Raw genomic sequence first — 25,638 nt, 5'->3', positions numbered from 1 at the left:
GACGGCTTAGGTGATGCAGGTACTCAACAACTGCCCTCTTCTGCTCACATATCCTGACCAACATGTGCAGAGTTGAATTCCAACGCGTGGGGACATCACACACCAGTCTGTGAGCCGGAAGATGCAAACTGCGCTGAAAGCCGGCAAGGCCGGCTGAAGCAGTAGGTGACTTTCGAAAATGTGCAGACAGGCGGCGAACTTTTACCAGCAGATCAGACAGCTCTGGGTATGACTTTAGAAACCGCTGAACCACGAGGTTGAGCACATGGGCCACGCATGGAACATGTGTCAGCTGGCCTCGCCTCAAAGCCGCCACCAGGTTCCGGCCATTGTCACACACGACCTTTCCTGGCTTTAGGTTCAGAGGTGTGAGCCAGTGATCTGCCTGCTGTTTCAGAGCTGTCCACAGCTCTTCTGCATTGTGGGGTTTGTCACCTATGCAGATTAGCTTCAGCACAGCCTGTTGCCGCTTCGCCGAGGCAGTGCTGCAGTGCTTCCAGCTTGTGACTGGTGTGGAGGGTACAGTGGATGAGGATGCGCAGGAGGAGGAGGAGGCTGAAGAGCATGACATTCCGGAGCTGTAGAGTGTGGGTGAAACACTGACTGAGGTAGGGCCTGCAAACCTTGGTGTGGGAAGGACGTGTTCCGTCCCTCGCTCAGACTGGGTCCCAGCTTCCACAATATTAACCCAGTGTGCCGTCAACGAGATGTAGCGGCCTTGCCCACAAGCACTTGTCCACGTGTCTGTGGTTAGGTGGACCTTGGGTGAAACAGCGTTGTTCAGGGCACGTGTGATGTTTTGTGACACGTGGTTATGCTACGCGGGGACGGCACACCGGGAGAAATAGTGGCGGCTGGGGACCGAGTAACGTGGGACAGCTGCCGCCATCAGGTCACGGAATGCTTCTGTCTCCACCAGCCTAAAAGGCAACATTTCCAGCGCAAGCAGTCGCGAAATGTTAGCATTTAGAACTGTGGCATGTGGGGTGTTGGCAGTGTATTTGCGCCTGCGTTCAAAGGTTTGCTGAATGGATAACTGAACGCTGCGCTGGGACAAGGACGTGCTTGATGATGGTGTTCTTTCTGCGTAGGCAACTGCAGGTGCAGGAGTGGAGGAGGCTTGTTCGCAGGCAGCATGGACAGGGGATTGGCTCGCATGCACAACCAGCGAAGACGTAGCAGTGACATCAGCAAGCACTGCTCCTCGACTCTGTTGTACTTCCCACAAAGTCGGGTGCTTGGCTGACATGTGCCTGATCATGCTGGTGGTGGTCAGGCTGCTAGTTTTGGTACCCCTGCTGATGCTGGCACAGCAGGTGTTGCAAATGGCCTTTTTTGAATCATCTGGATCCAACTTAAAAAACTGCCAGACTCGGGAAGACCTAACATTTGTACAGGCACCTTGTGTCGTCGTGTTGTTCCGGGGAACGGTTGCCTGACTTCTGCCTGGGGCCACCACCCTGCTTCTTACTGCCTGTTGTGATGCTACGCCTCCCTCCCCCTGTGCACTGCTGTCCTTGCTCTGCATATCCTCCTGCCAGGTTGGGTCAGTTACTGGATCATCCACCACGTCGTCTTCCTCTTCCGCACCCTGCTCCTCCTCCTGACTTCCTGACAATTGTGTCTCATCATCGTCCACCACTTGTTGAGACACGTTGCCAACTTCGTGAGAACATGGCTGCTCAAATATTTGGCCATCTGTACAGACGATCTCCTCATGACCCACTTCAATATGAGCTGGCGAGAGGCCAGAATGTGTGAATGGAAACGTGAACAGCTCTTCCGAGTGTCCAAATGTGGGATCATTAATGTCCGAGGAGGACGTGTACTCAGCCTGGTGGTAGGAAGGAGGATCAGGTTCAGAAATGTGCGGTGCAGTATCACGGCTACTGACACTTGACCGTGTGGAAGACAGAGTGTTTGTGGTGGTGCCAATCTGACTGGAAGCATTATCTGCTATCCAACTAACAACCTGTTGACACTGGTCTTGGTTCAAGAGCGGTGTACTGCTGCGGTTCCCAAGAATTTGGGACAGGACGTGCGAGCGACTAGATGTGGCCCTTTGTTGTGGCGAAATTAGAGCTTGCCCACGACCTCGGCCTCTGCCTGCACCACCATCACGTCCACTTCCTTGTTCCTTGCCAATGCCCTTGCGCATTTTGCAATGCTGTGCACTGCTGACGTGTATATTCACTACTTGTGCGTTATATCAAAGTTTGTGGAAATTGCACACAAGTGCACCTGTACGCTGCCACCAACAGGCACACACATGCGGTTTTAAAAACCAAGCACGGACGCAATAAGAACCTAACAGGTTTTTTTGGGGAGCGACAATTACAGACAAGTCAGACACTATCTGGACTGTTTTACACTGTGTACACCAGCCCCAGATATGATGAAGGCTGGTATACGGTCACCACTACCCTGCCTGCCTGCCTGCCTGTATACTGGTACAATAGTCCTGACAAGGACTCTTCTGGTCACTAGCCTGTATTCAGACCTGGCTATACCCTGCCTGTATATAGCAACAATAGTCCTGAGAAGGACTCTGCTACTGTACTCCGACCTGGCTATACCCTGCCTGCCTGTATACAACTAGAATAGTCCTGAGAAGGACTTTTGGTCACACTGTTTGCAGCCCTGCAACTGAAAAAGCTATAAAGGGCCGCAAAGCTTTCCCTGAATCAGCGACACTCTCCCTGCACTGACTGTCTGGATAGCTGTGAGCAGAGCACAGCGCGCCGGCCGGTATAAAGGCTCGGTCACGCTGTGCAGGCCGGCCAATCACTGCAATTCCACAACTAACAGGGCTGTGGCATTGCAGTGGTCTGCCAGCCAATCCCTGCATGAGGGCTGGCTCTCAAAAGAGCGCCAACATGCAGAAATGAAGACCACGAGTACAGCACGAGTATCGCGAGATTACTCGGTCCCCGCCGAGCAGCCCGAGTACAGCGATACTCGTGCGAGTACCGAGTAGTTACAAGCATGCTCGCTCATCATTACCCCCAACTGATGGCCATTAGGTCTGACACCCGCACGAAAAGCACCCCAGTAGACATACGAGTGACCGAGCACCCACACCAATAATGGTAAACCTACGAGACAAAAGTGAAATACAGGAGGGCAGCAAGGGGAAAACATAGGGAAGGAAAAGGGTAATGAAGACCAAGCAGAAACCACCCTAGACCGCCCCACCCCTGAACATCTTACAACAGGGCCGGCTGCACATAAGATCTATACCTAGCCGATTCCCAGCGTCCAATCGTCCTGCTCGCTCAGGCCCCAACGAGCTGCAGGAGTCGCCGCCCCAATCCGAAAAGAATGGGACGCGAACTCCATCTCATTAAGACCGCAACACTGCAGGCACCTCTGAAAGATCCAGACAAACTGGTAGCTGGACAAGGCTGACCCGTCTTGATGAGACAAAAAGGACCCCGCGCGGGTTCCCCTCACCTCCAAAAAGGACGACACCTGTCTGAGAGGGTACTCTACTAAACACCCCAAAGTTCCACCACGCGACCTCTACCCAGCTGATCCGTCTTGGACCGTTTCAAACAACACTGTACCACATCCACCCCACATTCCACATCCTCCAACATCAAACCTCCATGACTCTTTGTGTTCCTACTAACCAGTTCACTGATTCTAAAAGCATCAAAGAAGTCCAACACAAAAGCGGTCCCAAACAAATGACATTCATACTCCGAAAAACACACTTGAGGCAATACCGAAAGCAAATCACCCAGCAATTCAAAAGACACAGGGCGCCTGAGGTCCCGACTCACCTTAGTCTTACAGTAGCCCTTCAACCCCTGACACACTATGAAATCTTTAGTGACGTCCTTCTAACCCAACAATTTAAAAAAGAAAGCCATGCCAGCCAACCTGCCAGCAACCGCTGACCATGACAAACCTATTTCCCTTGCTCTGCCCAACATGAAGAAGACTAAATAAACCCTGTCACCTTCAGATACATCACCCCCAACCTCGTTAATCAATTCGAGCCAATGATCCCACGCTGCAGTATAACTTCGGCAAGTACTGGGCACCACCAACTTTTGGATCAATTCCCAGGCTGGCTGCAAACCAGGTCCCACAACCAGACAGGCCACACGGTCTCCTGCTGCTCCGCATTCGGCACCAGCAATCGAAAACGGTCCCACTGGAAGCGAGATAAAGCGTTAGCCACGGAATTCAAAACCCCCGGCACATGTACAGCACAAATCCACAGATTAAGCTCTAGACACTGCAACACCATATGCCTCAAAAGATCCACCACTGAAGGAGATTCAGCTGTCAGCTTATTGACACACTGAACTACCCCCAGGTTGTCACACATAAAACGCACCTTTCTGTCTCTCAAATCTTGTCCCTAAACCTCTACAGCCACCACAATAGGAAAAAGTTCTAACAAGGCCAGATTCCTAGTCAAACCGGAAACCCGCCAAGATTCAGGCCACTTGCCAACACACCATCTCCCCCCAAAGTATGCCCCAAAGCCACTGGACCCCGCTGCGTCCGTATAAAGGACCAACTCATCATTTGACACCACTTCCCGAATCCACAATGACCGCCCATTATAAAATTGTAAAAAACGGGACCAGACTCTAAGGTCCGCCCTATGCTCAACCTTCAAACGTATAAAATGTAAAGGATGTGACACGCCGGCAGTGGCTTGGGCCAAACGACGGGAAAAAACTCTTCCCATAGGCAAAATCCTACAAGCGAAGTTCAACTTTCCCAGGAGGGACTGCAAATCCCGCAAACAAATTTTCTTAGCTTCCAAAGTCCTTTGAACACAATTCCTCAAATCCAACAACTTGTCGTCCGGCAAACGGCACTCCATAGCAACCGTATCTAACTCAATAACCAAAAATTTCAAAAACGTAACCGGACCCTCAGTTTTCTCAGGCGCCAACAGAACGCCAAAGCGGCGAGCAACCTGCTCCACTGTCCGAAGCAAAAGGGAACACTGCGGAGATCCAGCAGGCCCCATACACAAAACGTCATCCAAGTAATGCAACACTGAATCCAAACCCGCCTCCTCCTTAATTACCCACTCCAAAAAACAACTAAACTTCTCAAAGTAAAGCCTGCTTTACACGTTGCAATTTCGCATACGATATCGTATGCGATTTGCAACGCCCCCATCGTATGTGCGGCACGTTCAATTTGTTGAACATGCTGCACAAACGATTAACCCCCGTCACACGTACTTACCCATCCATACGACCTCGATGTGGGCAGCGAACGTCCACTTCCTGGAGTGGGAGGGACGTTCGGCATCACAGCGACGTCACGCGGCAGCCGGTCAATAGAAGCGGAGGGGCGGAGCTGAGCGGGACGAAAACATCCCGCCCACCTCCTTCCTTCTGCATTACCGGCCGGGAGCCGCAGGACGCAGGTAAGATCTGTTCATCGTTCCCGGGGTGTCACACACTGCGATGTGTGCTACCCCGGGTACGATGAACAATCTGACGTTCAATTCATGAGGAATGAACGACGTGCGTGCGATAAACGTTTTACCGTTCAATCGCAATCGCACGTAGCTGTTACACACTGCAATGTACCTTACGATGCCGGATGTGCGTCACTTACGACGTGACCCCGCCGACACATCGTAAGATATATTGCAGCGTGTAAAGCGGGTTTAAGAACACGAAATTGAACAGCCCATAGGCAAACAACAATCCACATAGAACTTGTTCTCCCACCAACATCCCAAAAGGTGAAAACTTTCTGGGTGTACAGGTAAAAGGCGGAAGGCGACCTCAATGTCTGTTTTTGCTAAAAGTGAACCCCGACCCAACTTCCTCAGCCATTCCACCGCCCTATCAAAACGAACGTACGATACTGATACTAGGCCAGGATCAATCATTCACCGACCTACCAGTAGGATAGGACAAATGGTGGATCAGCCGAAACTTATTAGGTTCCTTTTTTGGAACGAAACCCAACGGGGATACAACCAAGTCAGGCAATGGAGGGGCATCAAATGGCTCCGCCATCCGTCCCAATTCCACCTCCTTCCGCAAATTCTCTGAAACAATCTCCCCATGTAAGTGAGTCGACTGCAAATTCTTCAAACGAATCTCGCCAGGCTCAACAACTGACGGAAACTAAAACCTTCATACAATAACTCTGCAGTCACCTGATCTGGATATCTATTTAAGAACGGCAACATCCGATCTACCCTCACTGGGGTCCTCCCTTTTTGACCAAGACTCTGAGGCCTTCCCTTTTCCTTTCCTAAAGCACTTGAGGAAACTGTGGTTGCCGCCACAGCCCGATCACTCGTGCTTAAAACGGCAGGTGGATCCAAAATGGCAGTCCTTTTCGTTGAACTGCCATCAAACACCTTTCTTGGGCCCCGACGAGGCACCAAATGACCCCCTGCCGGAACTCCCTGGAAAAGACTGCGAAGCCGACTTCGGTGCAGCCATCAGCCACATCCATAGGCTAATTTCTTTGTGATCCTACCACAGGCTGGGTCTAACCGCTTTCCTATGACGAAACTGCTCGTCATATCATAGCTAAGCAGTTCCACCATAAGTCCTGTACGCCTCACTTATGGAGTCCAAATAACAAAAAAGCGCCGAACAGTTGTCCGGAGCCTTTTCCCCTACCACACTGGCCAATATCATAAACGCTTGCAACCAATTCTGAAATGTGCGAGGAATAAGGTGATAACGCAGCCGCTCTTCCTCATGTTTTTTACTCTTGTCCGGTTTCACCCGATCAAGGTTAAACTTCTCCAAAGGAAGCAAAGAAAATATTTCCACATATTCGTCTTTCCATATTTTCTCCCTAACCTCCTGTTTCAGATGCGCCCCCAATGGCCCATCAAAGCATACATACACCTCTCCTCTTGCCTTGCCGTCCAAGCGGACTGCATCTACCGTAGCTGCTGATGATGTCACTGGAGCCGCCACAACCGACACACTAGCACAACTCCCGCTAGCTACTGTACCAGCTGTGGTGCCCAAATTATCCTGTCCCGTCACGCCAGATGCACCCTGCATGGGGCAAAAAGACGCCTAAAAACCGCAACAATTCAGATGTCATACTGCCATCACCAAGCACCACATTCATACCCTGCCCACCACTTGGGCCACCGTGTAAACCGCCCATACCTCCAGCAACCACATTCAAACCCTGCACGCCACTCATACCACCAGATTCACCACCAACTGCCAAACCAGACATACTAGAAATAGGGAAAACCGTGGTCTTACCAGGCTGACTCCGAGAGGGGCCCGAAACAGCCGTCCCATATCCTCCGCTTTGCGCTCCAGCCGGTTCGTCATTGCCAGCAATATCATCTGTGATGTCATCATCTGCGACGTCGTCCTCTACGATGCTGTCCTCCTCACTGGACCCTGGTCGAGGGAGCCCACCGTCCGGCAGGCTCGACCTGTGACCTAATCCACCTGACAAACTACTTGCATGCGGCGCTCCATAAGCCGACCTTCCCGTCGTAATCATTTCTGAGGCCTGCCGGAAGGCATCCCCACGCAGTGCTGCTGACCCCGCCACCATGTCTTCCTCCATCCATCTTCCACGACGGCCTGACCCCGCTGATCTGGGCCGTTTTCTCCCAGTCATCGCCGCCACTGGAGCCCTATGCTCCTGCATAGGCACCGCCCAATTCCCAGCTGTAGGCCTCCGTGATTTTTCTAGGCCACCTGCGGCCGCTGCAGTTTCCATCGCTGATACTTCTGGGTCTGGTGACACCGCTGCCGCCCCACGTGACCGCGTCACCACCCCACATGACCGCGGTGCCGCCCCACGTGACCGCACCGGGTCAGGCGAGTGCGCCACATCAGGTGATCGGGCAGGGTCAGGTGAGCGGGCAGGGTCAGGCAAGCGGGCCGGGTCATGTGGCTGCGATGCGCGCGTCATCATTGCGCGCCGCGACCCAGGAGTAGAGGGGAGGCCGGCCACGTCACCCACCGCCCCGCTGCCTTGCTGCCTGCGTCCAGATTTCTGGCCCAGGCCCCACGATGTCCCGTCTCCTGGATCCACCGCCGTTGCCGCTGCCTTGGTTCTTCCGCTGGGGCTCCTCCTCTGCTGCCGACTCCTTGGTGTCGTCTCCGTGCTGAGGTGCTCAGGAGGCCGCGATCTTCGCTGCCGCTTTGGAGGCAGAGTGGTACAATCTTCAGAGTCTCCGACTTAACCGGACCATCGCAGCAGCTGCTCCTCCATCCAGTGCTGGCCATGATGCTCCACCATCCTCTTCATCTGTGTCACGAGGCCCTCCATCTTCAGGATCCAAACGATTCAGGATGCTGTCCAGGTAGGAATGATTCAGAACACCGTCCAGGTAAAAATGCTCACCCTGACCCCTGGCCTGACCTATATATACAACCATCTCTAGCACCACCCCCTGACCAATCAAACTGACCCTTAATCCTAGCTGTACGACTAAACTATACTTTACATTTAACCCTTTATTAACCCTCTGGCCTAGCATCTTTCCTAGTCATGCTGCCCTCCCTTGAGCCCCCCTGGGGCAGCAGTCCGGGCTATTCCTTTCTCAGTGATAAATACTTGAGCTAAAGTTTTAGCGTTAGGGAGAGCTGGTAAGGTTTTACTAAACTGATCAACCACTACTAAAATTACAGTTTTTCCAGCAGATGAAGGAAGATCACTAATAAAATCCATGGATACATGTGTCCATTGGTTGGTATAGCTAACGGTAGGAGAGATCTGGACAGACGAATTTGTGGGGTCGTAGAACGCATACAAACATTATAGGAAGACACAAAATCAACCATATCTCAATGTACCTTGGCCATCAAAATTGATGAGAAAGGTGGTCCAAAGTCACTTTATGACCTGGATGACTCACAAGAACCAAGTTATGATGCTTGAAAAATCAGTCTTAAGATATTTCTTGGCCCAGTCTTGATGTTTTATCTTATGTTTCTTGTTCAAAGGTGGTCGTTTTTCAGCCTTCCTTACCTTGGCCATGTCCCTGAGTATGGCACACCTTGTGCTTTTTGATACTCCAGTAACGTTGCAGCTCTGAAATATGGCCAAACTGGTGGCAAATGGCATCTTAACAGCTTCACGCTTGATTTTCCTCAATTCATGGGCAGTTATTTTGAGCCTTTGCCCAACACGCTTCGTTGGCTATTTGCCATGAAACGCTTGATTGTTCAGTGATCACACTTCAGAGCCCATCAAATCTCTCTTCTGACTCATTTTACCAAAGGAAAGGAAGTTGCCTAATAATGAAGCACACCTGAGGGTGTTGTGTACATGTATATTTACATATATATATATATATATATATATATATACACGGTATATACAGTACAGACCAAACGTTTGCACACACCTCATTCAAAGAGTTTTCTTTATTTTCATGACCCTAAAAATTGTAGATTCACATTGAAGACATCAAAACTATGAATGAAAACATGTGGAATGAAATACTTAAAAAAGTGTGAAACAACTGAAAATATGTCTTATATTCTAGGTTCTTCAAATTAGCCACCTTTTGCTTTGATTACTGCTTTGCACACTCTTGATGAGCTTCAAGAGGTAGTCACCGGAAATGGTCTTCCAACAGTCTTGAAGGAGATCCCAGAGATGCTTAGCACTTGTTGGCCCTTTTGCCTTCACTCTGTGGTCCAGCTCACCCCAAGCCATCTTGATTGGATTCAGGTCTGGTGACTGTGGAGATCAGGTCATCTGGCGTAGCACCCCATCACTCTCCTTCTTAGTCAAATAGCCCTTACACAGCCTGGAGGTGTGTTTGGGGTTACTGTCCTGTTGAAAAACAAATGATGATCCAACTAAACGCAAACCGGATGGAATAGCATGCCACTGCAAGATGCTGTGGTAGCGCAAAGAAGAGGGGAGCCAGCACTGCTCATGAATGGCATGCAAAATGAAAAAATAAAAAGTGTAAAATTCACAAATTCATTCCTACTGTAACAATTCAATGAGATTTTTTGCAAATTATTGATCAATGATTTGAGCCCCCCTGCCCCGTCACGGCAAATCTCTATAGGGGGGTCCCTACACTATGTTATAATTTAATATCGTACCATAAGGTCTCATATAATGACTTGAACAGGACCATATAAGAACACCACTTACCCGGGGAATGTCAGAACCGCTCCCATGCTGCAAGGACTAACAACTGCGAATAAAGGCAGCCCAGGTGCCAGTGTGTGTGGCAGAACCACACACACAAGCACAATGTCAGAACTGGCCCTCACAGTGCCAGACTAGCAAGCATGGATGAAGGGCCTGTTCACACACAGCCACCACCCCCTGTTCCACCGGCATCATTATTTAAGCACCACCTCCCTGAGCCTGTTCCGCCCTCATCCATGTTTGCTGGTCTGGCACTGTGAGGGCCAGTTCTGACATTGTGCTGTGTGTGTCGTCCTGCCACACACACTGGCACCTGGGCTGCCTTTATTCGCAATTGTCAGTCCTTGCAGCATGGGAGCGGTTCAGACATGTCTCAGGTAGGTGGTGTTTCTTATATGGTCCTGCCTATTATATGATGAGACCTTATGGTACGATAATAATTTATAATATAGTGTAGGGACCCTCCTATAGAGATTTGCCGTGATGGGGCAGGGGGGCTCAAATCATTGATCAGTCATTTGCAAAAAATCTCATTGAATTGTTACAGTAGGAATGAATTTGTGAATTTTACACTTTTAATTTTTCATTGCTGCATGCCACTCATAAGCATGCTGGCTCCCCCCCTCTTTGCGTTTGACTGGTCGGTGGTTGACTGCCACCTTGCCGTGCATGCCCAGTGTGGTTTGCAAATTCCTTCTGTTGCCATCTAAAATTTATGTTGGTGCCTGTTCACACACAGTCACCACCCCCAGTTCCACAGGCATCATTATTTAAGCACCACCTGCCTGAGCCTGTGTCCACCCTCATCCATGTTTACTGGTCTGGCACTGTGAGGGCCAGTTCTGACATTGTGCTGGTGTGTGGTTCTGCCACACACACTGGCACTTGGGCTGCCTTTATTCGCAGTTGTCAGTCCTTGCAGCATGGGAGCGGTTCAGACATGTCTCAGGTAGGTGGTGTTTCTTATATGGTCCTGCCTATTATATGATGAGACCTTATGGTATGATAATAATTTATAACATAGTGTAGGGACCCCCCTATAGCATACCTCCCAATTTTTGAAGAAAGGAAAGAGGGACAAAGTAAGTGGCGCGCTCAGCGCGCCGTGGCAAAATTTGACCACGCCCCTAGCCACAGCCCTAGCCACACCCATTCGTCAGTAAGGGTCATTCAGCAGATGCCCCAGACTGTTCGTTAATAGTCATAGCAGCCAGAATTTTCTTATATTTCTATGTGTCACTATATGACATTGCTTATTTGTGCCTATAAGGCCGTGTTCACATGTTGTATAAATCCTGTTTCTGTTTGTTTCTGCCGCTGTCTGCACCAAACTACACAATAACAATCTTCTCTGAATGTTCCATTTTCTGCCTTTTCTCCATCATTTAATGTGTTTTTGGTTCCGATATGAATTTGCGTTTTTAAGTGTTTTAATTGTACTGAGAAGCTTTTTCCTGCATTTTTTGAAGCTCCACGTAGAAAACCTCCAGAGGGGAAAAAAAAAAAAACAAAACTGCAGAGTTCAGTGATGTTGTCTCATGGAACCACATACACTTTACTTGGATAATTAAACACAGCTGAATAAATGTGCAAAAAAACAGCAGAAAAAAATGCAGCATTTACACTACATGTGAACACGGAATTGTCCAAGCAAAGTGGATGAGACATCATGAAATCTCCGCCCCTTTTATGTCTGAAGATGCCGCTGATCTGTGCCGTTTTGGTGGTTTTTTCTTTATAATCTTCAGGATTCACATCTGCACCAAACGTGTCAAATAAGGGACAATGCATAAAAAATACTGCAGACACGCAATAATCAAGAGGAGATTGTTATTGCGCTCATGGCCCGGACACCTGCAGAAGAAAATGCAGCATTTCTGATACGTGTGAACATGGCCTCAGTGATACCTTTTTATTACATTTTTTTATGGGTTTTAATAAAGAAAAATATAATAAATTGTGCCATTTTTTCCCGCCATTTACCGATCCCCATCAATAATCTGATTGCTGCGTTATTTCGGGTCGTTACGATTACAGGGACACCAAATATGTCCATGTTATTTGCTGATTTGTGATGTTTATTATTTTAGAAAAAAGTGCAATTAAATTACATTATTCTATTTTTTTTGTTATTTTTAGTAATTTTATTAAAAGAAAAAAAAAATCTCTTTTCATCTCCCTCTAGAATACAGGAGATAGAGACGCTGCTCTGTGCAATGGAGCTGTGTCTTGTGTAATCTGCTGTGTAAGAGGCTGCATTGTAGGTTCATTTATATAAAATCCTCTGTCTGATGTCATCAATTCCTAGTGGCTCAACAGCTACCGCAGCTATGAAATCTAGGTGGCTGCTGGAGACATGTTTGAAAGTTGCTGGTTCAAATCCAAGTTGGTGAAAATAAAAAAAGCTAAAAATGTTATTTTGTAATTTTGTATTTTTTCCACATTTCTTTATAATAGTTTTATGGGTACAAATGAATCTGACTCCTTCACCTACAAAGAGATGCAGTATCTATCTATCTATCTATCTATCTATCTATCTATCTATCTGTCTGTCTATCTATCCATGTATCTATCTATCTATCCATGTATCTATCTGTCTGTCTATCTATCCATGTATCTATCTATCCATGTATCTATCTATCTATCTATCCATGTATCTATCTATCTATTATATATTTATCCATATGTCTATCTATTTATCTATCATGTATATATCTATTATCTGTCGTGTATGTATGTATGTATGTATGTATGTATGTGTGTGTATATATATATATATATATATATATATATATATATATATATATATATATCTCCCTCTATCATCCCTCCATCAATCTTTGAAGCTAAATAATCTTCTGCTTTGTCTACTGCACTATAGAGGTTAAGATTACCAAATCTTCCCATGGTTTTCAATATGGGCAGTGGCTCAGAGGTAGAGCTGCTGCCTATGGAGCAATGAGTTTCACGAGTTTGAGTCCCGGTCAGAGCCAATAATAATTTAATTTAATTTATTCACTACACTGAGGGGAGGAGTCGGGACATCAGCTGTGAGCCGCGGGAGCGCGGGACAGACCTGAAAAATTGTGGCAGTCCCGCAGAATCCGGGAGGGGAGGTATGCTATAGAGCTTTGCCGTGATGGGTCAGGGGGGCTCAAATCATTCATCAATCATTTGCAAAAAATCTCATTGAATTGTTACAGTAGGAATGAATTTGTGAATTTTACACTTTTTAATTTTTCATTATTGCATGCCATTCATAGGCAGTGCTGGCTGCCCCCCTCTAAGATGCTGTGGTAGCCATGCTGGTTTAGTATGCCTTCAATTTTGAATAAATGCCCAACAGTGTCACCAGCAAAGCATCCCCACACCGTCACACTTCCTCCTCCATGCTTCACGGTGGGAACCAGGTGTCATGATTCGCCTCCCTATCCACATAGCTAGGGGGCAGAGCCTTCTCTCGGGCCTCACTTCCGGCCCCTGGATGCCTTAAAAGTAACTTCCAGCGAACCAGCGCCGGCTATAAGCTTAGCTCTGCTTTGCCTGTGATTGCTGGTCCTGTGAGTGAGATCCTGATCTGTCTGATCCTGTGCCCCCATGCCCTTGTCTGTGTTCTGTCCCCTGGTCATCCCTCCTGTCCTGTGTCCCCCCTCCTATTTCCCCACTCGGTTGCTTCCTCCGGTACTGACCTTAGCCTGACTTTGACTTCGCTTCTGCTCGCTCCTCCGGTCCTGCTTCTGCCCGTAAGGTGTTTGACCCAACCTGTCTCACTATTCCTCACATACCCTGCAGTTCTGCCTCTCAGCTGTGCTGATTAGGCAGTGCATGAGAACGCTGTGCATTTCCTTCCTGGTTCTCATTGCTCTGTGTAGTGTCGTCTGCTGCAGAGCTCTGGCTCCCCCTGGTGGCAGCATTACAGTATAACCGGCCTCAATAGGCTTTATCTCCCATAGGGAAGAAAAAAAAAAAGCCATTTACTTCTTGGTAGTGGGATCCAACTTTGCAGGATAACAAACTGTAATGGATCCACTCAGTACTTTGTGCGAGCAAGTAGCCAACCTTACGCAGCTGGTGCAGGATTTGGCTGCAGAGCATCGCACCCTGGTAGCTTCACACAACATTCTGCAGAGTGAGGTTTCTGCTTCTGTGAGGGCCACCTCAGTGGCAGTTACCTCACAAACCGTAGGACAGCATAGTCCCTCTGATGTCCAACTGACCTCCCCCGAACCCACGGTGATGCTCCCCGATAAATTCTCGGGGGAGAAAAACCTATTTCGGACATTTAGGGAACGTTGCAGGCTTCTTTTCACTCTCCGGCCTCGGTCCTCGGGGAATGAGACCCAGCGGGTGGGGATCATCATGTCGTTACTTAGAGGGGTCCCCAGACCTGGGCGTTTTCCCTACCCCTTCGGCCCCGGAACAGCATTCGGTTGACCTCTTCTTTGATTCCCTCGGGGTGATATATGACGGACCAGACCGTGTACGGGTGGCTGAGGACAGGATCATGTGTCTCACTCAGGGAAACTACACTGCTGAGCTATATTGTTCTGAGTTTCGGCAGTGGTCCACTGAGGTACGGTGGAATGATTCTGCACTCAGGTGCCAATTCTGGAGAGGTCTTTCAGACTCCCTGAAAGACGCTTCGGCTCTGCACCCTCCTCCCAGCACCTTGGATGATGCGATGACGGAGGCAGTTTGTATGGACCGCAGATTACGGGAAAGTAGGGGAACCATGCGTGAGATTCTGCCCCCTCTACCTAGGGCACCTTCTTTGCCGGCTATGGAACAGATGGAAGTTGGAGCCATCAGTCCAGATGAGAAGGAGAGGAGAAGACGCCGGGATCTCAAGCTGTACTTCTATTGTGGACACCATGGACACTGGAGGAAAGACTGCCCGGCTTGCCCCGCCGCTAAACAGTCGTCGGGAAACTTCTAAGTCTGGGTAACGGTCGAGGAGGTTGCCCAGACTATCAGGTACCTTTCCTCTCCTCCAATAAGATACTTCTGAATGTCGACCTCCGGGTCAAGGAGTCGGTCTGGTCTGCTACTGCCTTTGTTGACTGTGGGTCCGCTATGAACTTCATTGACTCTGAGTTGGTCCAAAGATTAGCGTTAGGGACAGTGAGGTTAGAAGGACCCATTCAACTCCTGGCAATTGATAAAACACCGCTGCCTCAAAACCTCATTCGGTTTGCTACAGAAAAATTTACTCTTGTGATTGGGTCTCTGCATTCTGAAACTATTTCTTGTTTTGTAATGGCCAATCTCCCTGCTGGATTAGTGTTGGGGTATCCATGGTTAAGGTTACATAATCCCGTTATTGATTGGGAGTGTCGTACCATAGTTAAATGGAGTCCTGCTTGTCATAAAAGGTGTTTACAATCTGTACCTGTGTTCTCCGTAAGTCCTAAGTAAGTAGGTCTTCCGGAATACCTGAGGGACTACGGAGACGTATTCTCGGAAACAGAGGCCGAGGTTTTCCCGCCTCATCGCCCATATGACTGTGGCATTGATTTACTTCCCAATACCAAATTGCCCAAGGCCCGTTTATATCACCTCTCGGGTCCAGAAAGGGCTGCTATGAAATCATACATATCTGATAGTATACGTAAAGGGCATATCCGTCCTTCTTCTTCCCCTGTGGCTCCTGGGTTCTTTTTTGTAAAGAAGAAGGACGGAGGATTAAGGCCATGTCTCGATTTCCGAGAATTAAACAAAATTACTGTGAAAAACACGTATCCGCTTCCACTCATCCCTGATCTCTACAACCAACTCTCTGAAGCCCGGTGGTTTACCAAACTAGATCTCAGGGCGGCCTATAATCTTATCTGTATTAGAGAAGGGGATGAGTGGAAAACGGCCTTTCTGATGTCAGAGGGGTTATTCGAGAATTTGGTGATGCCTTTTGGTCTAACAAATGCCCCTGCGGTGTTTCAAAATTTCATCAGCGATATCTTCTCTGATTTTCTTGGTCGTTTTGTGGTCATCTATCTCGATGACATTTTGATTTATTCAGCCGATAGAGATACGCATATTATGCATGTTCGCTCAGTATTACAGAGATTACGTGATAACCATCTGTTTGCCAAGCTTGAAAAATGTGTTTTCTCTGTTCAGGAAATAGCCTTTCTTGGGTTACTCCTTTCTCGTGATGGGTTTAAAATGAACCCAGGAAAGGTGCAGGCTATCGTGGATTGGGTGCAAACCAGGGATATCAAGGCGCTACAACGCTTTTTGGGTTTCGCTAATTATTATCGAAGGTTCATTAAGGGGTTTTCTCAAATTGCCAAGCCATTGACTGATCTTACACGGAAAGGGGCGGATCAGCAGAACTGGTCGCAAACGGCTGTCCAGGCCTTTCTTGAGTTAAAGGACCGGTTCATGTCCGCCCCAGTCCTGGTACAGCCTGACCTCGAGCTGCCATTTGTTGTTGAGGTGGACGCCTCAGAGGTGGGGGTGGGAGCTGTTCTCTCTCAGGGCCCTGCTACTCTGACTAATCTGCGACCATGTGCGTTCTTCTCCAAGAAATTCACTCCAGCTGAGAGGAACTATGATGTGGGTAACCATGAATTATTGGCGGTAAAGTTGGCATTCGAAGAATGGAGGCATTTTTTGGAGGGTGCTGTTCACCGTATTACTGTCATCACTGATCATAAAAACCTCGCGTATATCGAGTCCGCCAAGAGATTGACGCCTCAAGAGTTCCATGAGTCCGTACTTAGTGGCCATCCTGGAGTTACAGCCACTTGCAGGGCTGTTGCTCGACTGTTTTGGTGGCCGTCTCTTCACTCAAATGTTGCTCAGTTTGTGTCTGACTGTGCTAAATGTGCCCGTGCTAAGGTATGTCGTAACCGGCCGGCCAGGGAACTGGTTTCATTACGTGTTCCTGAAAGACCATGGACCCACTTGTCCATGGATTTCATTACTTTCCTACCTGTCTCAAATGGTATGACTGTGATCTGGGTGGTGGTGTATCGTTTTAGTAAACAGGCACATTTTGTTCTCCTCTCCGGTCTACCTTCTGCTGCGACCCTTGCCAACCACTTTATTGACCAGGTGGTTCGGTTACATGGGTTGCCCCTGAATATTGTGTCTGACAGGGGGGTACAATTCATTTCTCGGTTTTAGAGGGCCTTGTGCAGGCGGTTGGGAATTGAGTTGTCCTTCTCGTCCGCCTATCATCCCGAGTCTAATGGGCAGACGGAAAGGACAAATCAGACCCTTGAGCAAATCCTGCGGTGCTTGGTTTCTGCTCAGCAGGAGGATTGGTGTACGTTTTTGCCCCTTGCTGAGTTTGCATTCAATAGCAGAGTCCATCAGTCTACGGGAACTTCTCCCTTCTTCTGTAATTACGGGTTTCACCCTCACTTCGGGACATTCTCTAGAGTGGATTCGGGATGTCCAGGGGCCGACTACATCGTTCAGCATCTGGAGGAGGTGTGGAAGGAGGTACGGCGGGGCATCGTGACGGCTCAACAGTCCCAGAAACGCCAAGCGGACAAACGCCGTTCTCTGGGACCCCCCTTTCAGGTGGGGGACAAAGTGTGGCTGTCCACTTGGAATATCAGGCTCAGGGTTCCGTCTGCTAAGTTGGGTCCTAAGTTTATAGGGCCCTATGAGATCATCGAAGTGATCAACCTGGTGGCCTTTCGGTTGCAACTGCCCCAGACCTTGCGTATTCCCAATGTATTTCATACCTCCTTGCTTAAGCCATTTGTCCCTTCGGTGGTGGATTCTCAGACCCCTCCGGCTCCGATACTGGTGGACAGTGAGGAGGAGTACGAAATTCAGCGTATTATCGACTCTCGTTGGGTTCGTAGTTCCCTCCAGTATCTGATTCATTGGAAGGGCTAAGGTCCGGAGGACCGGTCCTGGGTGCCGGCTCGCTCTGTGCGGGCCGATCGGTTAATTGCGGCTTTCCACCGTAAGTATCCTGGGAAGCCTGGGGGTCCGGAGGCCCCCCCTTGAGAAGGGGGTACTGTCATGATTCGCCTCCCTATCCACATGGCTAGGGGGCGGAGCCTTCTCTTGGGCCTCACTTCCGGCCCCTGGATGCCTTAAAAGCTGACACTTCCAGTGAATCAGCGCCGGCTATAAGCTTAGCTCTGCTTTGCCTGTGATTGCTGGTCCTGTGAGTGATATCCTGATCTGTCTGTTCCTGTGCCCCCATGCCCTTGTCTGTGTTCTGTCCCCTGGTCGTCCCTCCTGTCCTGTGTCCCCCCTCCTATTTCCCCACTTGGTTGCTTCCTCCGGTACTAACCTTAGCCTGACTTTGACTTCGCTTCTGCTCGCTCCTCCAGTCCTGCTTCTGCCCATACAGTGTTTGACCCAGCCTGTCTCACTATTCCTCACATACCCTGCAGTTCTGCCTCTCAGCTGTGCTGATTAGGCAGTGCATGAGAACGCTGTGCATTTCCTTCCTGGTTCTCATTGCTCTGTGTAGTGTCGTCTGCTGCAGAGCTCTGGCTCCCCCTGGTGGCAGCATTACACCAGGCATGTAGAGTCCATCCGTTCACCTTTTCTGCGTCGCACAAGGACACGGTGGTTAGATCCAAAGATCTCAAATTTGGACTCATCAGAACAAAGCACAGATTTCCACTGGTCTAATATCCATTCCTCGTGTTCTTTAGCCCAAACAAGTCTCTTCTGCTTGTTGTATGTCCTTAGCAGTGGTTTCCTAGCAGCTATTTTACCATGAAGGCCCGCTGCACAAAGTCTCCTCTTAATAGTTGTTCTAGAGATGAGAAGGTGTGTCCAAACGTTTGGTTGTACTGTATATGTATGAAACAAAAGAGGCTTATAGCTATTATAGCTATTTGATTGCGTGAGGGAACACATTTCATACATCACTGACTTTGATGAGCTCAGAAGACTGCATACATGGCAAAAATACTCACTCCTGTGATAAAACATACAGAGAATTGTCTTCCTGAGAAAGAAGCAGTTGCAAGCCCCCTGCTATTTCATCTGTATACTCAGTTATCATAAGGGGCTTATGCTTCCTTTCCCTTACCATGAACTGGAGCAACTCTGCATGGTCGGACACAGCAAATAACAGTATATTGCAGGGGCACATTTATAAATTATCTGAGTACAGGAACATTTTTTTTTAAAATATCCAGTTATGGAACTTACTATTCAAAGATATTTTGATAAAATGAACTTTGTTCATGGGACAACACCCATAATGTATTTTTTCCAGTTTGCATTGTAAAAGATGAGAATACATGCATGGTCACTATTAAATGTATACCATTTATAATCCGTAATACCTTTTTAGCAGCTTATTTTATACAAGAATAATGCCCTTATTAGATGAGAAGCTACATCTCATGTATCTTGATCTACAGTATATTTAAATACAATAGTTATAATGTAGGATACGTGATATTAATAAAATATTGCATTTAGTGTGTCACTACCTTTAAACAAAAGACTATTTATTTCTGACAACAACTATCCAACATAAACTTTTTTTCTTCAGCTTAATATTATAGTCCCTCATTTTATGTTCCTATATATAGAGGTCATGTCTACATTAATAAAACATTATAATCTTGAAAATTTTCCACTAAAGTAATAATTTATTTAGTAGTTCTGTAATATGTATTATAAATTCTTTCAGCATCTTTGTGCTATGGCAGCAACTATGGAGAACTAAAGACTGAGCCACATTTGTATTGGTGTTTTAAAGCCAAATGTAGCGCTCAGAGATATTATTCAGAAGTAAGAAAAAAAAATTGTTTTACTGGTTGTCTAATAAGTTTTTTAAGTAAGAATTTTCACAAATCAAAGAACATTTTACGGGATTTGGTTCTCAATTAAATTGTTTTATATACATAAAGAATAATGTAGCTAAATCAAACCAATTAGTGATAGTTTTATAAACAACAATGGGAATAATGAAGCCTACTACTCTCAGTATGTCAAAGGGGGAGTGAAGATGAGAAAAATGAAAGACTAAGACTTTCGATACTTAAAATGTGAACTATATATTCTACATACACTTCAGAAATGTACAAATGCAGCATTTTTAAACGTGACAAACAACATATTAATAGTACCATGGTGCAGAAACATTTTGTTGTGGCACAAAGGAGGCACTACTACTCTGTGGGGGCAGTAAGAAAGGCATAATGAAGTGGATGGGGATGTAATATCCCTGTATTTTCCTAATTTTAAAAGGTAAAAAAACCTTTGGATGATTTTTAATAATTACACTTAACATTATATTAATACAAGGAACGTATTCACCTTGCAACACTAAAGTTCTAAATTCAAATTTGACCAAAAGCAACATTTGTTTGGAGGTGGTTAGTATTATCTAATATTCCTTTGGAACGAATTATAACAATTGTGATTGCATGAAAATGAACATTTCTCCAATGTACATAATCACAGAATCATGAGCCTGGGATCCAGCCCCCTGCAAGTGAAAGTTTTCCTAAATCATCCCAGCTATATGTTTATCCAGCTTTCACTTGAAGACTTCCATTGATGGAGAGATCACCACCTCTCGTGGTTGCCTGTTCCACTCCCTGACTGCCCTCACTGTCAGAAAATTTTTCCTAATGTCTAATCTGAATCGCTTTCCTTTTAGTTTCATCCCATTGCTTCTTGTACTTCCTTGTGCTAATGACAATAGGGTAGTTCCATTTGCACTGTGATTACCTTTCAGATATTTGTAGACCGCTATTAAAGCCCGCTTTACACGCTGCAATGTATCTTACAATGTGTCTGCGGGGACACGTCGTAAGTGACGCACATCCGGCATCGTAAGGTACATTGCAGTGTGTAACAGGTACGTGCGATTGCAATTGAACGTTAAAACGTTCATCGTATACACATCGTACCTTTCTCTAGAATTGCACGTCAGATTGTTCATCGTATCCGGGGTAGCACACATCGCAGTGTGTGACACCCCGGGAACGATGAACAGATCTTACCTGCATCCTGCGGCTCCCGGCCCACAATGCGGAAGGAAGGAGGTGGGCGGGATGTTTACGTCCTGCTCAGCTCCGCCCCTCCTCTTCTATTGGCTGCCTGCCGCGTGACGTCGATGTGACGCTGAACATCCCTCCCACTCCAGGAAGTGGACGTTCGCCGCCCACATCGAGGTCGTGTGGAAGGTAAGTACGTGTGACGGGGGTTAATCTTGTGTGCGGCACATTCAACAAATTGAACGTGCCACACATACGATGGGGGCTTTGCAAATCGCATACGATATCGTATGCGAAATTGCAACGTGTAAAGCAGGCTTTAGTCTCCTCTCAGCCTTCTTTTTTGCAAATTAAACATTCCTAGCTCTATTACCCGGTCTGCATATAACATGGTTTGCAGATCTTCTACCATCTTGGTTGCTCTTGTCTAGACTTGCTCCAACATATCGATTTCTTTCTTGAAATGGGGTGCCCAAAATTGTACATAGTATTCCAGGTGGTGTCTGACTAGGGCAGAGTATACAGGAATAATGACCTCTCTTGATCTAGATTCAATGCTTGTCTTGATACATCCCAGAATTTTGTTGGCCTCTGTGGGCTAATATAAGGGTCATATACATATATTTCATGTAGTGTATACTGATACTGATGGTGTACATGTCAGAATTAATTAAATATATTATATTGTTCAGTGTCAATTCATTCTAAATTGTTAAGTTATATACAGTCCTCTAAAAATGAAAAGTCCTCAACAGTTCCTTAGCCTGTTTCACCGATAAACGATATTCATTGCTTCTTAAGAAATGGCTTAAAAAAAAAAACTAATAGGTTAATTGGCCTCCGATAGCTTTAGTCCTTGTGCTTGAGCATGTGTCTGCACAGGAGGACTACAATGTGAGTCCAACTGGTGACAAGGACTAATGTCAATATCTAGAAAACTCTGAGTTTGATTTCACTATGTAAAGCAGTAAAATAAAAAATAACTCCAAACTCTTGTTAATGTTAACATGAGTATTTTACAGAGGTAGCCTAATGAAAACAAATTATTAGCTATCCACAGGATAAAGATTGCTAGGACCGCCACTGATTGGCAGAAAGGAGCACTTTTGCAGCAGCCCGCATGCTCAGCCACCCCTCCATTTTTTCTCTATGGGACTGCAGATTGTACCACCCCATAAAAAATGAATGCGCAGCTCAATGCTAAAAAAAATAAAAGTGCCCCATTCTGCTAATTTTCAAATTATGTTTAAACCCAAATCAATAATAAGAGGAAGGAATGCCTTGATTAAGATTCAGAGAATACAATAGCAAGAAATCACAGTTCAATACTCTGATATAACCAAATATAGTTCCAATAGAAGAAATTAAAGCAAAGTTTTTATTTTGAAAAACTCACAATGAAAACGATAGTAACCTCCCATGCAAACCAATCTGTACCTCCAGTTTCACTGTAATAAGATAGTGTGACTTTACAAAACACTACTACCGTGTTTCCCCGAAATAAGACCTCCTCCGAAAATAAAGCCTAGCAGGAGTTTTCAGCAAGGCTTAAATATAAGACCAGAAAAAGGGAGCCAGCACAAATTCTAAACTGTACTTATTAATAAATGGAGATTTTTGGCAAAATATTGCAATATTTTGAGCTACCCCGCCACGTCACGGCAAATCTCAAGGGGCAGTCCTACACTAATATTTTATTTATCTGAAGGGTGCCATGCGGCCTCACACATTAAAAGCAGGACTATTTAAAACAGCACCTACCTGATGCTTTGCAGTCCCGTACCTGTGACTGAGATCACAGCTGTGGGCGGGACAGGCCCAGGCAAGTGCTGCTTGGATTAAATACCCTGTGGACAGGGCTGATGGCAGTGTGTGAACAGTCACCACTTGCCAAAAATCCGACAGCTTGAATGACCAAAAAAGGGTGCACGGCTTGGTGGAGGCTAACCACCTGCCAATGAAAAAAATCAGAAAAAGGGAGCCAGCACAAATTCTAAACTGTACTTATTAATAAATGGAGAATTTTTGGCAAAATATTGCAATATTTTGAGCTACCCTGCCACTCCATGGCAAATCTCAAGGGGCAGTCCTACACTAATATTTTATTTATCTGAAGGGTGCCATGCGGCCTCACACATTAAAAGCAGGACTATTTAAAACAGCACCTACCTGATGCTTTGCAGTCCCGTACCTGTGACTGAGATCACAGCTGTGGGCGGGACAGGCCCAGGCAAGTGCTGCTTGCATTAAATAGCCTGTGGACAGGGCTGATGGCTGTGTGTGAACAGTCACCACTTGCCAAAAATCATTATGGCACCCCAAATAAAATATAATATTTAGTGTAGGACTGCCCCATGGGATTTGCGGTGACATTGGCGGGGTGGCTCAAAATATTGCAATGTTTTGCTAAAAATCTCCATTTATCAATACAGTATAGAAATTGTGCTGGCTCCTTCTTTTTGATTTTTTTTCTTGGCAGGTGGTTAGCCTCCACCAGGCCGTGCACCCTATTTTGGTTGTTCTATCTGTATATTGGTTTAGCCATTGGTGACTGTTCACACACAGCCACCGGTCCTGTCCATAGGCTATTTAATCTTAGCAGCACTTGCCTGGGCCTGTCCCGCCCACAGCTGTGATTCAGTCACAGATACAGGAATGAAAAGCACCAGGTAAGTGCTGCCTCAAGCAGTTCTGCATTAAAGGTGTGAGGCCATATGGCACCCCAAATAAAATATAATATTTAGTGTAGGACTGCCCCATGGGATTTGCCGTGATGTTGGCGGGGTGGCTCAAAATATTGCAATGTTTTGCTAAAAATCTCCATTTATCAATACAGTATAGAAATTGTGCTGGCTCCTTCTTTTTGAATTTAAATATAAGACATTTCCCAAAAATAAGACCTAGTCGCAGTTCACTAATGAAGTAACCATGCAGCTAAAAAATTTAAAGAATCCTGCAGGACACCTCATTATAGAAAGCAGACACCCCAAAAGAAAGAAGAGAGAAGACCATGCGATCAGACGCTGACCTAGAGCAGAGGAATGCATCAAGGACCTGCGTCGGAACGCACACCCACACACATCAGATCATATATACACACACATGAGAACGCACACACACACACAATCACACTATAGATCGCATCCACACACTCACCACATCCAGCGATATCGTCTGCTTCTCAGCGGCGTAAGGACCTGCAACGCTGTGCACTGCAGTGGAACTTCCAGGACCTGCAGGAGGTGTGTATGCTATCTGATGTGTGAGTGTGTGTTTTGATGTGTGAGTGTCGTCTAGATGCAGGGGAGGATGGCGTGCAGCATACCTGCTGTGAGATCACAGGGAGGAATGATGTGGATTCTGGTGTGTGTGTGTGTGTGTGTGTGTGTGTGTGTGTGCGTGTGTGTGTCTATATGAGTGCATGTATGTTTATGTGTACAGTCATATCATATGAAAATGTTTGGGCACCCCTATTAATGTTAACCTTTTTTCTTTACAACAATTTGGGTTTTTGTAACAGCTATTTCAGTTTGCTATATATAATAACAGATGGACTGAGTAATATTTGTGGATGGAAAGGAGGTTTATAGTACTAACAGAAAATGTGAAATCCACATTTAAACAGAATTTGACCAGTGCAAAAGTATGGGCACCCTTATCAATTTCTTGATTTGAACACTCCTAACTACTTTTTATTGACTTACTAAAGCACTAAATTGGTTTTGTAACCTCATTGAGCTTTGAACTTCATAGGCAGGTGCATCCAATCATGAGAAAAGGTATTTAAGGTGGCCACTTGCAAGTTGTTCTCCTATTTGAATCTCCTATGAAGAGTGGCATCATGGGCTCCTCAAAACAACTCTCAAATGATCTGAAAACAAAGATTATTCAACATAGTTGTTCAGGGGAAGGATACAAAAAGTTGTCTCAGAGATTTAAACTGTCAGTTTCCACTGTGAGGAACATAGTAAGGAAATGGAAGAACACAGGTACAGTTCTTGTTAAGCCCAGAAGTGGCAGGCCAAGAATAATATCAGAAAGGCAGAGAAGAAGAATGGTGAGAACAGTCAAGGACAATCCACAGACCACCTCCAAAGACCTGCAGCATCATCTTGCTGCAGATGGTGTCAATGTGCATCGGTCAACAATACAGCGCACGTTGCACAAGGAGAAGCTGTATGGGAGAGTGATGCGAAAGAAGCCGTTTCTGCAAGCACGCCACAAACAGAGTCGCCTGAGGTATGCAAAAGCACATTTGGACAAGCCAGTTACATTTTGGAAGAAGGTCATGTGGACTGATGAAACAAAGATTGAGTTGTTTGGTCATACAAAAAGGTGTTATGCATGGAGGCAAAAAAACACGGCATTCCAAGAAAAGCACTTGCTACCCACAGTAAAATTTGGTGGAGGTTCTATCATGCTTTGGGGCTGTGTGGCCAATGCTGGCAGCGGGAATCTTGTTAAAGTTGAGGGTCGCATGGATTCAACTCAGTCTTAACAGATTCTTGACAATAATGTGCAAGAATCAGTGAAGAAGTTGAAGTTACGCAGGGGATGGATATTTCAGCAAGACAATGATCCAAAACAC

This window comes from Anomaloglossus baeobatrachus, chromosome 6 (genome assembly GCF_048569485.1).
Source record: "Anomaloglossus baeobatrachus isolate aAnoBae1 chromosome 6, aAnoBae1.hap1, whole genome shotgun sequence".
NCBI classification, from domain to species: domain Eukaryota; kingdom Metazoa; phylum Chordata; class Amphibia; order Anura; family Aromobatidae; genus Anomaloglossus; species Anomaloglossus baeobatrachus.
Note: the sequence above shows the minus strand (reverse complement) of the source record.